The sequence below is a fragment of the Triticum urartu genome, unplaced genomic scaffold, assembly GCF_056163025.1.
Source record: "Triticum urartu cultivar PI428250 unplaced genomic scaffold, HENAU_Tu73 scaffold2, whole genome shotgun sequence".
NCBI classification, from domain to species: Eukaryota; Viridiplantae; Streptophyta; class Magnoliopsida; order Poales; family Poaceae; genus Triticum; species Triticum urartu.
In genome coordinates this window covers 4,473,965-4,490,504 of record NW_028260368.1, presented here as the reverse complement: position 1 = coordinate 4,490,504, position 16,540 = coordinate 4,473,965, and the positions used below count along the sequence as shown (strand labels likewise).

General features: G+C 36.9%; 2 non-coding genes across 2 annotated transcripts; both read left to right on the top strand.

Moving 5' to 3' along the window:
• Positions 1-1,165: 1,165 nt before the first annotated feature.
• Positions 1,166-1,253, top strand: TRNAS-UGA (transfer RNA serine (anticodon UGA)). Its single transcript has one exon. It is a non-coding gene; the product is annotated as a tRNA-Ser (tRNA).
• A 3,626-nt stretch (positions 1,254-4,879) lies between these two features.
• On the top strand, positions 4,880-4,967 carry TRNAS-GCU (transfer RNA serine (anticodon GCU)). The gene has a single exon. It is a non-coding gene; the product is annotated as a tRNA-Ser (tRNA).
• Positions 4,968-16,540: the final 11,573 nt, after the last annotated feature.

The following is a 16,540-nucleotide window of genomic DNA, read 5'->3' as shown; positions in this document are numbered from 1 at the left end:
GAAACGAAAGGGACAGTCTACCTCTCCCTTCCCTTTAAAAAAAGTTTGCCCGTTGTTTGTCTCAGTTAATACCCAATTTTTGGAGCTCTGTTGGCGAGTTCTATTTCTGCCTCTGGAGCGCCCTCTTTTTTTGAGTGGGATGCAAAGGAAGGGTAAGATAGTAAGGGATACGGCACTAGACTAACACCTAATTAATACTTAATTTAATATAAGTAGTTAAACAGTTAACTAGACTAAACTTTTTATCATAGTACTTTGATAAATTAAGCGGGCGAGCGGCGGGAATCGAACCCGTATCTTCTCCTTGGCAAGGAGATATTTTACCATTGAACTACGCTCGCTACGGTATATATTTTATAGCGTATATCCGCCTGGGTCGACCTTCTATGTCTGGGTCGACCGTTTCATTTCATTTTCTATTATATTAGAGTTTTCCTTTTTTTATTATCTGTCAATGAATATTCTAATGGGAATGGAATTTCATAATACTGAAAGAGAAGAGCTAGCAATTCGGAACGCAAATTGCGTTTTAATACGTCTCACTATTCTAATTTTTTAGAAGAAATGGCCTTTATTATTTCTTTTTTATGGGGTTAATAAATATTAACCAAATTTCATTTAAGAAATGAGAGAATTCAGAATAGCTACGAGAAAGACTAGTCCAATCCATAATGATGTACCGGAAAATACAACATTTTTATTATTTGACCAACCATCAGGAGAAGCAAATACAAGGGGTACACTAATTACTAAGACTGAGGAAGTCGCAATTAATGCAAAAACAGCTAATTGGAAAGCAATAGTCATATTTCTAATCCTCCAAGCTACCATCAAATAAAGTTGACTACATATTTGATCCCTCACTTAAACCAAAATTGTAAAAAAATACAAGAAGTAGGAGGGGTTTAATCATGAATCCATTGATTCTTCTCTTTAATTCAAATTTATTACTTAAACCGCTTTTTTATTTGGATATGGGGGTGAGAAGAGATTATTTACTCTTTATTTCACAAGCGGGTATAGCGGATCCTGTATCCGTGTATACAGTATACAGAGATATATCGAAAAGGAACTTGTATCTGATATCTTTCTAGAGGCTAATAAATCTTTTTATTTTTTATATGGCTATGTTCTATTTGTAGGAGTAAAATAAGGATTAGGCTGTGGAGAGATGGCTGAGTGGTTGATAGCTCCGGTCTTGAAAACCGGTATAGTTCTAGGAACTATCGAGGGTTCGAATCCCTCTCTCTCCTTTTGCTTATTGAATACGTTTGTTTCTTTCATTTTTATTTATTTTTTTTTTCTGTCCCTTATCTTTCTTTCATAAAAAGGAATGAATGGCTCGGCTAGATGGAATAACCGAGCCAGAACAGAAAAAAAGTAGAACAGGTATAAATAAGAAAATCTTAGTTAAGAGGGTTCATGTAAAGAACAGGTTCCAAATCACGATCGATTCCCTTTTCAAAACCTGCTGCAGCAGCTCGGGCTCTTCCTGCATGCCATAAATGGCCCACAAAAAAGAAGAATCCTAGAACAAAATGAGAAGTTGATAACCAACTTCTAGGAGAGACATAATTAACTGCATTGATCTCGGTAGCTACGCCACCCACGGAATTTAAAGAGCCTAAAGGAGCGTGGGTCATATATTCTGCTGAGCGTCGTTCTTGCCAAGGTTGTATGTCTTTTTTCAACCTACTCAAGTCCAAACCGTTGGGGCCCCTTAGAGGTTCTAACCATGGAGCACGAAGGTCCCAAAAACGCATAGTTTCCCCTCCAAAGATAACCTCCCCAGTTGGGGAACGCATTAGATATTTACCTAAACCTGTGGGTCCTTGAGCGGATCCCACATTAGCTCCAAGACGCTGGTCTCTAACTAGAAAAGTAAATGCTTGAGCTTGAGAAGCTTCTGGCCCGGTGGGTCCATAAAACTCACTCGGATAAGCTGTATTATTGAACCATACAAAACAACAAGCGATAAAACCAAAGACAGATAAAGCAGCTAAACTATAAGACAAGTAAGCTTCTCCAGACCATACAAATGCACGGCGAGCCCATGCGAAGGGTTTGGTTAAAATATGCCAAATTCCGCCAAATACACAAATAAAACCCAACCATACATGCCCACCAATTATATCTTCTAAATCATCTACACTAACAATCCACCCTTCTCCACCAAAAGGAGATTTTAGTAAATAACCAAATATAACACTGGGACTAAGGGTCAAATTGGTAATTTTTCTTACATCTCCCCCCCCAGGGGCCCAGGTATCATATACACCGCCAAAATAAAGAGCCTTGAGTACTAGAAGAAAAGCACCTAGACCTAACAAAATTAAGTGAATACCCAAAATTGTAGTCATTTTATTTCTATCTTTCCAGACATAACCAAAGAATGGAAAAGATTCCTCAAGAGTCTCGGGTCCCAGAAGCGCGTGATAAATGCCACCGAAGCCTAAGACTGCGGAGGAAATTAGGTGAAGTACGCCAGATACAAAGTACGGAAAAGTATCTAGAACTTCCCCCCCTGGCCCTACTCCCCAACCTAGAGTAGCTAAGTGTGGAAGTAAAATCAACCCTTGTTCATACATGGGCTTTTCTGGTACGAAATGGGCCACTTCAAATAGGTTCATTGCTCCGGCCCAGAATACGATTAATCCGGCATGAGCTACATGAGCTCCAAGCAGTTTACCGGACAAATTGATAAGTCTGGCATTCCCAGCCCACCAAGCAAAGCCGGTGGTTTCTTGGTCACGACCAGCTAAAACGAAAGTTCCATTAAAGAGCGTTTCCACGTGGTAGAACCTCCTCAGGGAATATAAGATTTTCATGAGGCTGATCCTGAGCTGCCATCCACGCACGAATACCCTCGTTTAAAAGAATATTTTTGGTGTAGAAAGTCTCAAATTCAGGATCTTCCGCTGCACGGATTTCCTGGGAAACAAAGTCATAGGCACGTAAGTTCAGAGCCAAGCCAACTACGCCAATAGCACTCATCCATAAACCGGTGACGGGTACAAATAGCATAAAGAAATGTAACCAACGTTTATTGGAAAAAGCAACACCAAAGATTTGGGACCAAAAGCGGTTAGCAGTGACCATTGAATAAGTTTCTTCAGCTTGAGTTGGGTTAAAAGCACGGAAGGTATTTGCACCATCACCGTCCTCAAATAGAGTGTTTTCTACGGTCGCTCCATGAATAGCGCATAGCAGAGCCGCACCTAATACTCCGGCAACTCCCATCATATGAAATGGGTTCAACGTCCAATTATGAAATCCTTGGAAGAAAAGGATGAATCGAAATATCGCTGCTACGCCAAAACTCGGCGCAAAGAACCAACCAGATTGCCCCAGTGGATAAATAAGGAATACAGAAACAAAAACAGCAATTGGACCAGAGAATGAGATTGCATTATAAGGCCGCAATTGAACAGACCGAGCAAGTTCAAATTGGCGTAACATGAAACCTATTAGTGCAAAAGCCCCGTGGAGAGCTACAAAAGTCCATAGACCGCCTAATTGACACCAACGAGTAAAATCTCCTTGTGCTTCGGGCCCCCATAGTAGCAACAAAGAGTGTGCTAAACTATTGGCAGGGGTAGAAACTGCTGCGGTTAAGAAATTACAACCTTCCAAATAGGAACTAGCCAATCCATGGGTATACCAAGAAGTTACAAAAGTTGTCCCTGTAAACCAACCCCCTAAAGCGAAATAAGCACAAGGAAAGAGCAATAGGCCAGACCATCCTACAAAAACGAAACGGTCCCTTCGTAACCAGTCATCCATAGTATCAAATAGATCATTTTCTTCTTTAGGAATTCTACCAAGGGCTATAGTCATAGTGATCCTCCTATTCAATTACTTCAACCATTTCCGAGCACCTCATATCACTTTCCAAGGCATATGATAGTTTTATTATCTGTGGACGATTTCTTTCTCGTTCAATGCCCTTTTTCAATGGTCTCGAAGAGAGAAATTTCCCATTTTTATCTATGGAGTCACAGTCACAACCGAGGTCGTGGTAAATCCATGAATTTGATTCGATTTGTTTTTCTTATACTATTTATTTGTTTTTCTTATACTATAGAAATAGAAATAAATTGTTTTTCTTATACTATAGAAAGAAATAAACCTTTGAATTCAGCATTATTCCAAGACTCCTATTTCAAAGTCTATCTTTTAAGGGAAAAATGCAAATAAAAGTAACCCTTCTTTTCCCATTCCCTCTCTATTGCATGGGTGGAAGAACTAAAATAATAGAGGATTCTGAAAAAAAAAAATGGACCTTCGAAATCCAATTTTATGTGTAGCGCAAAGGAGTTGCGATTTCTTCTTATTCCTATAGAACATCTAGTAACAAGAATATGAAATCGTAAATAGCGAAAAATTCTTGTCTTGCGCGGTCTAAGTCTAAGGAAATAAAAAAAATTCGCTTATACAATTTCATCTACATCGAATTTATATATCAGAATAGCGGATAGAGGCATCATTAAAGGAGTCAGGTCTACTTACTTTATGCTTCTTTCCAATTTTATGGTGGATTTGATAAGAACCCTTTTTGCTTTCTTGATAAATAATCGACAAAAAAAGCGTTTTTTTTATATAACCTGCTTGTTTTATTATAATTATAACAAGTCCTATATGGAAATGCCCGCTAAAGAGAAAATCTATTTGATTGTCTCTCGGCCAATATCGATTTTTAGAAAGAAAAAACAAGAATTTTCTTCTTTTTTTATTAACATTAAGAAAAAAGAATATAATTAAAATGAATTGGCAATATAATTTTTATAGACTTTTGAAAGAAAAAAAAGGGGTTTTTTGCAACCGTTATTTCTTATTTCTTGCCTATATCATATCACGGAAACCTTTCGCTTTGGAACGTGGAGAGATGGCTGAGTGGACTAAAGCGGCGGATTGCTAATCCGTTGTACAATTTTTTTGTACCGAGGGTTCGAATCCCTCTCTTTCCGCTCCCTTGGATCATTTGGGACTTTCGAATTGGAAAGAATTCTGACCCCCGGATTTTCTCATAGATAAATGTACGAAACAAATCCAATAAGAAAAAAAAAAACTGAATTTTTACTCCTCGCGTCCAGGATTCCGTCCTGGGTCATTAGATAAGAATCCAAAGATAAAGAGTGAAACAAAGAATATCACTACTGTATAAACAAAAAGTTTGAGAGTAAGCATTACATAATCTCCAAGATTTTTTTTTAAGGAATAGATTACCAGTTTTTCCTTACCACACGGATCCACTAGGATGGTTTTTTTTTATACCTAAAAATGCAAAAAAGAATTCTTGAAAAAAATTGCAAGAATTCTTTTATAATAAGCACTCTTATCAATAGCAAAAATAGGGTTAGGTGGTTAGGTATTGTGTAGGTACCTTTAGGTACCTGCTCAACCTAGGTGCAGGGGAGTAGAAAGGCTGATCCAAATTTATTGCTGTAGCTACCCATTCAATGTAGAAGAATTTAAATTTTAGAATCGAAGGTTCATAATATAAAAATATAAAACTTCTCGGCTTTTACCCATTTTAAAATTTTTTTGGAATGAACACATCATTCAATTTGGCATACAGAGTACTAAAGATTTCATCGAAAACTTACAGCAGCTTGCCAAACAAAGGCTAATAGAAAAAAGAATAGAGGTATAACAGGCATAATATCCACGATTGGATTGAAAATAGCATAAGCTTCGGGTAATTTGGCAAAGAAAAAACTAGTAGGATAAAGAACAGAATTAAAACAGATACAGGTTAAACTAAGTATATTAGGCATAACAAGCATTTCATTCTTGTAGAGTAAATAATTGGATTTTTCTTGAGTTATTTTTTTAAGGGAAAGAAGGAAAAGGCAGATTCAAAATCTTTTTTCTTCGGACTTTCCCAAACACAAAATACCTCCTTGTATTCGCACTCTCAAATGAGAGTGGAATAAATTCGACTTTCATATAATATCTTAATAGAATTCCATGTAATGATCAATGCATTTTTTTGATTCTATATTATCCGCATGTGTAGAATACTAGCAAGAGAATATCCCTCCTTTTTTATGTAATTGAAATGGTATTGACGAATAACAAATAAACATACTAGTGTTTATTAGTGTCGCATAAAACCCGAAATGGGGCGTGGCCAAGTGGTAAGGCAGCGGGTTTTGGTCCCGTTACTCGGAGGTTCGAATCCTTCCGTCCCAGATTGTTTCTGATGAAACAAACGGTGAAATCATATAGTATTCCGTACGAGACAAAAGTTTATTAAAGAGAATAATGATATCTTATTCTTTCTCAGAAAACATAATAAAGTCTTAAGTCCAGTCAAATTGACTATCTTTATTTTCATGAAAAAATGGGATCTATCAAGCACATTCAGGATATGCCTCTACTATAAAATCACTTAGTCATATTTTTTTCTTCCTTTTGGTATTCGAGTTGAAGAAGTACGAGAATTCTATAACTACCAAAAACTTTCAATCTTTTCATTGGAATAGTTTATTTAGTTATTATAGTTAATTGTTTTTGGTACTGAAAAAATATATTACTACTAGAATTCTAATTCTAGTAATTAAATTAATTAAACTTTTTTGGAGGTTGATAGTTTATTTATTGAGGAAGAGTCAATCCTTCTTTTCTCACTTCAAGATTGATCATCTCGAGCCATCCGTTGAGGGTGGAAATTTAAGAATAAATAAGTTTTAAGCAAACTTGTTTAGTCGTCTTTTTCAAACTATGTTTCATTCATATGATAGAATTTTAATATGGGTTTAAATAAATTGGATCTTGGCGGAGGCTTCCCGGATAAATACTTACTTTCTTTTATCCATATTGCTCCATAGATAGCAAGTTTTAATTAGTATAAAAAAACTAAACCAATGACTATTCATGATTCCATCCATATTGGATCAATTCTCTATACCACTTTGCAATGAAAAGAGGAATGTTTGTTATGGTAAAACTTCGTTTAAAACGATGTGGTAGAAAGCAACGTGCGACTTGAAGGACATGATCGATTGTGGATTTTGCTATCCATCATTTTCCATAGTAATGAAAATGCTCTTGGCTCGACATAGCCTGTTCTATTCGTTCCGAACCAAATTTGCGCTGGGTTTAAGTAACATAGTACACGATGGAGCTCGAGAGGACAGAATTTTTTTTATCAAGGGAAAGAATCTAGGGTTAGTGAAAACTAATAAATTAGGCCAACTTTGTCAGTCTATCCTTAATATAGAAATAAATCGAAAGGTTAAAATAAGAAGAAAGTCCAATAAAAGTATATCAGAATCAATCCCTCTTATTAGATTTCTATAGAAGAGATAAATGCTTTATCGAAGGAAATAAGAAAAAAGGGTATGTTGCTACTCTTTTGAAAGAAAAAAATAGGAATTCCCGAAGTAATGTCTAAACCCAAGGATTTCACAAATCAAAGATAAAGGATTCCAGAACAAGTAAACACAATTTTCAATTGTCTCAACAACAGAGTTGGATTAGAATAAGGAATAAAAGTCAATTCGTTCGAAATGAGACAAAGAAAAGAGTTTAAAGACGACTCAAAAATTTTGGAAGGATTTTGCCTTCGAAGTTTGTCAGGCAAAATTAGCCCACTTGAGTCATGAGTATAAATGAAATTTGTTTTTTCTGTAAGGAAATTAATGCACGTCATAGTCTAATTTCTATTATTATCGACAGAAATTCGAATCATTTTCTCGAGCCGTATGAGGAGAAAACCTCATATACGTTTCTAGGGGGGGGCGTTGTTTATCTACATCTATCCCAATAAGCTGTCTATCGAATCGTTGCAATTGATGTTCGATCTCGAAGAGAAGGAAGAGATCTTCAAAAAGTAGGTTTTTATGATCCGATAAAGAATCAAACTTGTTTAAATGTTCCAGCTATTCTCTATTTCCTTGAAAAGGGTGCTCAACCAACAAGAACTGTTTATGATATTTTAAGGAAGGCAGAATTCTTTAAAGAAAAAGAAAGAACTTTGAGTTAATTGAAGAACTAAATGAATCAAAAAATAGGATAGGAGAAGATTATTAGTATTCCTAGTTGTCTAATTATTTAGACACAATTTACCTCTTTTTTAATCCTATTTGGATTTATATTATATCGTGCCAATCCAACATAAGCCCCTATTTTATTTACTTTTTCTATCTAATTTGTTTTCTTACCATTGTATTTCCATTGACAAAGGTCTATTGAACAAATAGAATTTGTAGATAGATGGGTCTCTTTATCCTCACTCCATATTCAATTTTTCCGCCTACACTTCGCTCAAATGATAAGGGTGTTCCTCTTGCATGTATTCTCATACAATATAATATATATTTTTTATAATATATATTTTTTGTTAATAAAAATCGCTAAAAATAAGGAGAATTTGGCCATCGTGATTAGGGTCGCTCTTTTTTTAACTTTACTTTAGTGGAATTTCACCGGACCTGTTCGTTTTGGCATTTGAGTGTTTTTCATGGTCGATAAAAAAAATCTTTTGATGTCTTGCTAGTTCAATGTTTTGACAGAAGCGCGCGGTGTAATTCCATTGATTTTTGGATTTCGATCGTATCTAAGATCCTTTTTTTATCTGGGTTGCTAACTCAATGGTAGAGTACTCGGCTTTTAAGTGCGACTATGATCTTTTACACATTTGGATGAAACAACAAATTCGTCCAGACTCTTGGTAGAGTCTAGAAGACCACGACTGATCCTCAAAGGTAATGAATGGAAAAAATAGCATGTCGTAATAAAATCAATCTTTTTTGAATGGAATCCAAAATTACGATTTTCTGGGTCTAATGAATAAATGGATAGAGCCTGGCTCCAATTCTGGTAAAATAAAAAGCAACGAGCTGAACTTCCTAATTGGAATGATTCCCCGCTCTAATTAGACGTTAAAAATAGATTAGTGCCGGATGCGGGGAAAGGTTGGGTTTTCCTATGAGTGGACCCTTTATTTTTTCTTTTTTTTTTTAGAAATCCTAATTATTCTTGATTATGGATTGAATAAGGGATGTTATGGATTGAATGTGTAAAAGAAGCAGTATATTGATAAAGAGGCTGTATTCCAAAGTCAAAAGAGCGATTGGCCTGCAAAAATAAAAAACTTGTTCTGTTCTTTTTTTTTAATTAGAACAAACATAAACTAATTGGGTAGAAAAGGAGCAGAAAAAGATCTGTGGATTAGACTCCCTTTCTTTCCAGGGTTTGTATTAAAAATGCAACACCCTGTTCTGACCATATTGCACTATGTATCATCATTCGATAAACCGAGAAATGCTTCTTCTCTCTGATTCAAGTAGAAATACAAATGGAAAAATTCGAAGGGTATTCAGAAAAACATAAATCTCGTCAACAATACTTTGTCTACCCACTTCTCTTTCAGGAATATATTTATGCATTTGCCCACCATTATGGATTAAATGGTTCTGAACCTGTGGAAATAGTTGTTAGTTGTAATAACAAGAAATTTAGTTCACTACTTGTGAAACGTTTAATTATTCGAATGTATCAGCAGAATTTTTTGGATAACTCGGTTAATCATCCTAACCAAGATCGATTATTGGATTACAAAAATTATTTTTATTCTGAGTTTTATTCTCAGATTCTATCTGAAGGGTTTGCGATCGTTGTGGAAATCCCATTCTCGCTACGGGAATTTTTTTGTCTGAAAGAAAAAGAAATACCAAAGTTTCAGAATTTACGCTCTATTCATTCAATATTTCCCTTTTTAGAAGACAAATTTTTGCATTTGGATTATCTATCACATATAGAAATACCCTATCCTATCCATTTGGAAATCCTGGTTCAACTCCTTCAATACCGTATCCAAGATGTTCCATCTTTGCATTTATTGCGATTCTTTCTCAACTATTATTCGAATTGGAATAGTTTTATTACTTCAATGAAATCCATTTTTTTTTTTCAAAAAGAAAATAAAAGACTATTTCAATTCCTATATAACTCTTATGTATCAGAATATGAATTTTTTTTGTTGTTTCTTCGTAAACAATCTTCTTGCTTACCATTAGCATCTTCTGGAACTTTTCTGGAACGAATCCACTTTTCTAGGAAGATGGAACATTTTGGGATAATGTACCCTGGTTTTTCTCGGAAAACCCTATGGTTCTTTATGGATCCTCTTATGCATTATGTTCGATATCAAGGAAAGGCAATTCTTGCATCAAAAGGCACTTTTTTTTTGAAGAAGAAATGGAAATGCTACCTTATCAATTTCTGGCAATATTATTTCTGTTTTTGGACTCAGCCGCGAAGAATCCATATAAACCAATTAGCAAACTCTTGCTTCGATTTTATGGGGTACCTTTCAAGTGTACAAAAAAGTTCTTTGTTAGTAAGGAATCAAATGCTGGAGAATTCATTTCTAATAGATACTCGAATGAAAAAATTCGATACCATAGTCCCCGCTACTCTCCTCATAGGATACTTATCAAAAGCTCAATTTTGTACTGGATCGGGGCATCCTATTAGTAAACCCATTTGGACAGATTTATCAGATTGGGATATTCTTGATCGATTTGGTCGGATATGTAGAAATCTTTTTCATTATCATAGTGGATCTTCGAAAAAACGGACTTTGTATCGACTAAAGTATATACTTCGACTTTCATGTGCTAGAACTTTAGCTCGTAAACATAAAAGCACGGTACGAACTTTTATGCAACGATTGGGTTCGGCATTTTTAGAAGAATTTTTTATGGAAGAAGAGCAAGTTTTTTCTTTGATGTTCACCAAAACAACTCTTTTTTCTTTCTGTGGATCACACACTGAGCGTATTTGGTATTTGGATATTATACGTATCAATGACCTGGTCAACCCTCTTAATTAATCATTAGACGAAATTAAGAAACAGGAAAGGGTTGATAAATGATCAAGAAAAAACTTTTCTATTTTTCATTCTGAAATGTTCTTTTTATTATAATAAAGAGTAGGTGAATCAACTTACTAATTAAAAAAATTAGTAGAACTTCCTCTTTGGAATAGAAATTGGCTATTTCTACATAGGGAAAGTCGTGTGCAATGAAAAATGCAAGCACGATTTGGGGAGGGATTTTTCTCTATTGTAACAAGGAAGAATTATCTACTCCATCCGACTAGTTCCGGGTTCGAGTCCCGGGCAACCCATATAGAAAAGACCCATCAAAGTTTTTCACTTTGACTCACTTCATTTACAAATACAAAATTATTGGTTTGGTTAATTTAGTTATATGGATAGCTAATCTTTGGGCTGACTTGGTTGACATTGGTATATAGTCTATGTTATACTGTTAAATAACAAGCCTTCTATTATCTATATTCTAGTTAATACGTGTGCTTGGGAGTCCTTGCAATTTGAATAAACCAAGATCTTACCATGACTGCAATTTTAGAGAGACGCGAAAGTACAAGCCTGTGGGGTCGCTTCTGCAACTGGATAACTAGCACTGAAAATCGTCTTTACATCGGATGGTTCGGTGTTTTGATGATCCCTACCTTATTGACCGCAACTTCTGTATTTATTATCGCCTTCATCGCTGCCCCTCCAGTAGATATTGATGGTATTCGTGAGCCTGTTTCTGGTTCTTTACTTTATGGAAACAATATTATCTCTGGTGCTATTATCCCTACTTCTGCGGCGATCGGATTGCACTTTTACCCAATTTGGGAAGCTGCATCTGTTGATGAGTGGTTATACAATGGTGGTCCTTATGAGCTAATTGTTCTACACTTCTTACTTGGTGTAGCTTGTTATATGGGTCGTGAGTGGGAACTTAGTTTCCGTCTGGGTATGCGTCCTTGGATTGCTGTTGCATATTCAGCTCCTGTTGCAGCTGCTACTGCTGTTTTCTTGATTTACCCTATTGGTCAAGGAAGCTTTTCTGATGGTATGCCTTTAGGAATCTCTGGTACTTTCAACTTTATGATTGTATTCCAGGCAGAGCACAACATCCTTATGCATCCATTCCACATGTTAGGTGTAGCTGGTGTATTCGGCGGTTCCCTATTCAGTGCTATGCATGGTTCCTTGGTAACCTCTAGTTTGATCAGGGAAACTACTGAAAATGAATCCGCTAATGAGGGTTACAAATTTGGTCAAGAGGAAGAAACTTATAATATTGTGGCTGCTCATGGTTATTTTGGCCGATTAATCTTCCAATATGCTAGTTTCAACAACTCTCGTTCTTTACACTTCTTCTTGGCTGCTTGGCCTGTAGTAGGAATCTGGTTCACTGCTTTAGGTATTAGTACTATGGCTTTCAACCTAAATGGTTTCAATTTCAACCAATCTGTAGTTGATAGTCAAGGTCGCGTTATTAATACTTGGGCTGATATCATCAACCGTGCTAACCTTGGTATGGAAGTAATGCACGAACGTAATGCTCACAACTTCCCTCTAGACTTAGCTGCTGTTGAAGTTCCATCTATTAATGGATAAGGTTTTTCTGCTAACATATAAGAATTTTTGAAGACAGAAATACCCAATATCTTGTTCTAGCAAGATATTGGGTATTTCTGTCTTTATTTTGAATCTTTTTTTCTTCTTAATCTTTCTATTCAGAATTCAGTTAACGACGAGATTTAGTATCCTTTCTTGCATTTTCATAACTCGTGAAATGCCGAGTAGGCACGAATTCCCCCAATTTGCGACCTACCATAGGATTTGTTATGTAAATAGGTATATGTTCCTTTCCATTATGAATCGCGATTGTATGGCCAACCATTGTGGGTAGAATGCTAGATGCCCGGGACCACGTTACTATTGTTTCTTTCTCCTCCTTCATATTGACCTTTTCTATCTTTGCCAATAAATGATGAGCTACAAAAGGATTCGTTTTTTTTCGTGTCACAGCTGATTACTCCTTTTTTCCTTTTTAAAGAGTGGCATTCTATGTCCAATATCTCGATCGAAGTACGGAGGTCAGAATAAATAGAATAATGATCAATGGAAAAAAGAAAAAAATCCTTTAGCTGGATAAGGGGCGGATGTAGCCAAGTGGATCAAGGCAGTGGATTGTGAATCCACCATGCGCGGGTTCAATTCCCGTCGTTCGCCCATCGCATTATTGCAAATTCCAAAAATGCAATTTTCCATATTCCTAGTTACGTATTTACTTACGGCGACGAAGAATAAAACTATCGCTATATTTTTTCCTTTTCCTAGTTCTTCTTCCAAGCGCAGGATAACCCCAAGGGGTTGTGGGTTTTTTTCTACCAATGGGAGCTTTCCCTTCACCGCCCCCATGGGGGTGGTCCACAGGGTTCATAACTACCCCTCTTACTACGGGGCGTTTACCTAGCCAACACTTAGATCCGGCTCTACCCAAACTTTTTTGGTTCACCCCAACATTACCCACTTGTCCGACTGTTGCTAAGCAGTTTTGGGATACTAAACGGACCTCCCCAGATGGTAATCTTAAAGTGGCCGATTTACCCTCTTTTGCAATGAGTTTCGCTACAGCACCTGCTGCTCTAGCTAATTGCCCACCCCTTCCACGTGTGATTTCTATGTTATGCATGGCCGTGCCTAAGGGCATATCGGTTGAAGTAGATTCTTCTTTTCTCTCAAAAAACCCCTTCCCAAACTGTACAAGCTTCTTCCAAAGCATACGGCTTTCTAGATGTATATGACGATCTCTAGACAGATGGATCTTATATGAATCATATGATGAAGTACCACATGAGTGGATATATAGGAAAGGAATCCAAATCTGCCGAATCGCTCATGTTATGATCTTCTACATCCTAGGTCTCTGCGTTCCGTCATCTGGCTTATGTTCTTCATGTAGCATTCAGATCGAATGACTCTATGAAATTACGTCGATACTTCCACATATTATGGGTAACGTAGGAGACATCCCTATTTTCCCCCGGGGGTCTTAATTACCACTGCTTAGCTTTCAATTTGCCTCTGACCATCAAATTAAATGTGAATAACCCGTCCTCCTCTCTTTGAAACAAGGGGCGCTTCCGGTTCTGTGCGTGCTTCAAACAATTTTGTCTTCTCCATATTACCATATCTCTAGAGCCAATAATTTTCTATGAGGAACTACTGAACTCAATCACTTGCTGCCGTTACTCAACAGTTTTCTGTTGAGGTCTATCCCGTAGAGGTAGTCAAATTGGATCAGTGATCGATTTCTAGGTTTCGTCGTAAACCTAATTGGTTACTTCCAATTACGTAAATCAATAGTTCAAACCGCACTCAAAGGTAGGGCATTTCCCATTGATATAGGAACTTTTGTACCAGAAACAATAGTATCTCCAATTATAGCCCCTCTGGGATGTAAAATATATCTCTTCTCACCATCCCCATAGTGTATGAGACAAATGTATGCATTTCGATTAGGGTCGTATTCTATGGTTACGATTCTACCAGATATGTCTTTTTGATTCCGTCGAAAATCTATTTTACGGTATAGGCGCTTATGACCTCCCCCTCTATGCCTTGCGGTAATGATTCCTCTGGAATTACGACCTTTACCACAACGGTGCCGTCCATGGATCAAATTATTTCGTGGATTGGATTTCACTTGCCTGTCTACGGTTCCCTTGCGTGTGCTCGGGATAGGTGTTTTGTATAAATGTTTCGCCGTATTATTAAGTATTCTCCTTTAGTTTTTTTCTCTATCTAGAAGTGGAATAGAATAACCCGGTTGAAGGGTAATGATCATACGTCTGTAATGCATTGTATGGCCCAGAATAGGTCCTATTCTTCTACCTTTTCCAGGTAGTCGATGGCTATTCACAGCTACCACCTTAACACCAAAGAAGAGTTCGACCCAATGCTTTATTTCTGTCTTAGTGAATCCCGATTCGACATTAAAAGTATATTGATTCTTTCCCAATAAACGAAGACTTTTTTCTGTAAATACTGCGTATTTGATTCCATCCATAAATCGACTTTCCCTCCTATGCTCTGAGTTCCAGTATCGATAAGAATTCGAGTTCTTATTGTTCTTATGTTATGGTATGAATATACCATACCAATTCGTTATGTATGGATGATGGATGAGATTCCATGGATAGAGAGCCAGTTCCAATAGACTTATGGAATGTTCCCGTTCGTGTGCATCCAGCAGGAATTGAACCCGCAAATTTACCAATTATGAGTTGGGCGCTTTAACCATTCAGCCATGGATGCTTAACAGGGATCATCGTACATCGTAAATAACCAATTTTCATATAGAAAGACATATCATAGAAAAATGAAATCGAAAATATTCCGAGATGGCAAATATTCGGAGATGACTATGAAAACACCTCTCTGGATCCTCGAATTGAAAGAGAGATTGAGAGGGATCAAGAATCCTAATTCTCGCTATTTGGAATGGATCCAATTCTATTGAGTCTGACTCATAGTGATCATTTCTCTTTAGCAAAGAATGACCTTGGTTATCAAAGGATTGAACAACCGGGATCCATTTACTTATGATACCTAGTTGGCATTGATAACAAGGATCTAATGAATTATGAGTTTAATAGATCCTCTTTAGCAGAAAGACGTATATTCCTTGCTCATTATCAGACAATCACTTATTCCCAAACCTCGTGTGGGACTAATCGTTTTCATTTACCATCTCATGGAAAACCCTTTTCGTTCCGCTTAGCCCTATCGGGTATTTTAGTGATAGGTTCTGTAGGAACTGGACGATCCTATTTGGTCAAATACCTAACGAAAAATTACGATTTTCCTTTCATTAAGGTACGAGGGCTTCTTATTCCACAAGAACGAAAGCACCTTTTCATTCTTTCATATACTAGGGGTTTTTACTTGGAAAAGACAATGTTCCATACTAAAGGATTCGGGTCCATAACCACGAGTTCCAGTGCACTAGATCTTGTAGCACTTAGCAACGAAGCCCTATCCATTAGTATTCCACATAAGAAATCCATTCTAGAAAAAAATACAATTAGATTAGCTCTTCATAGACAAACTTGGGGTTTGCGAGCCAAGGTAAGATCGGCTCGGGATCATGGGACCCTTTTCTATCAGATAGGAGGGGCTCTTGTACAAAATAGACTTACTAAGTAATAACCCCATAGAATCTATCTATATAAAGATAAAGAGGCAATCGTGTCAGGAAGCGGGTTTTTCTTTGGCCAAAAGGTACTTCGAACTTGGAACGAGCATGAAGAGATTAACGAGACTTCTTTCTCTTTTGAGTTTTTCTGGCGGACCTGCCGCGCAAGATCTTTGGTCTTCCCCTGGAACCGATGAAAAAAAGTGGATCGCTTCTTATGTACTCGCTCAGAATGATTCTTCTCTATCTATAGTTCATGGCCTATTAGAAGTAGAAGGTGCTCTGGTGCAATCCTTACCGACAGAAAAAGATTGCAGTCAGGTTGATAATAGTCGAGTGACATTACTTCGTCGGTCCGAACTAAGGAATCTGTTAGAAATGTTTTGAAATGGATATTGTTCTCTCTTTGATCAGGGATTGCTATATGAAAAGAAGTGGAGTTTGAAAAAGGGAACGGAATGCTCAAACCGGAACTGCTAGAGGAACGAATTTTCAATAGCATAACTTGGGCTCCTAGAATATGG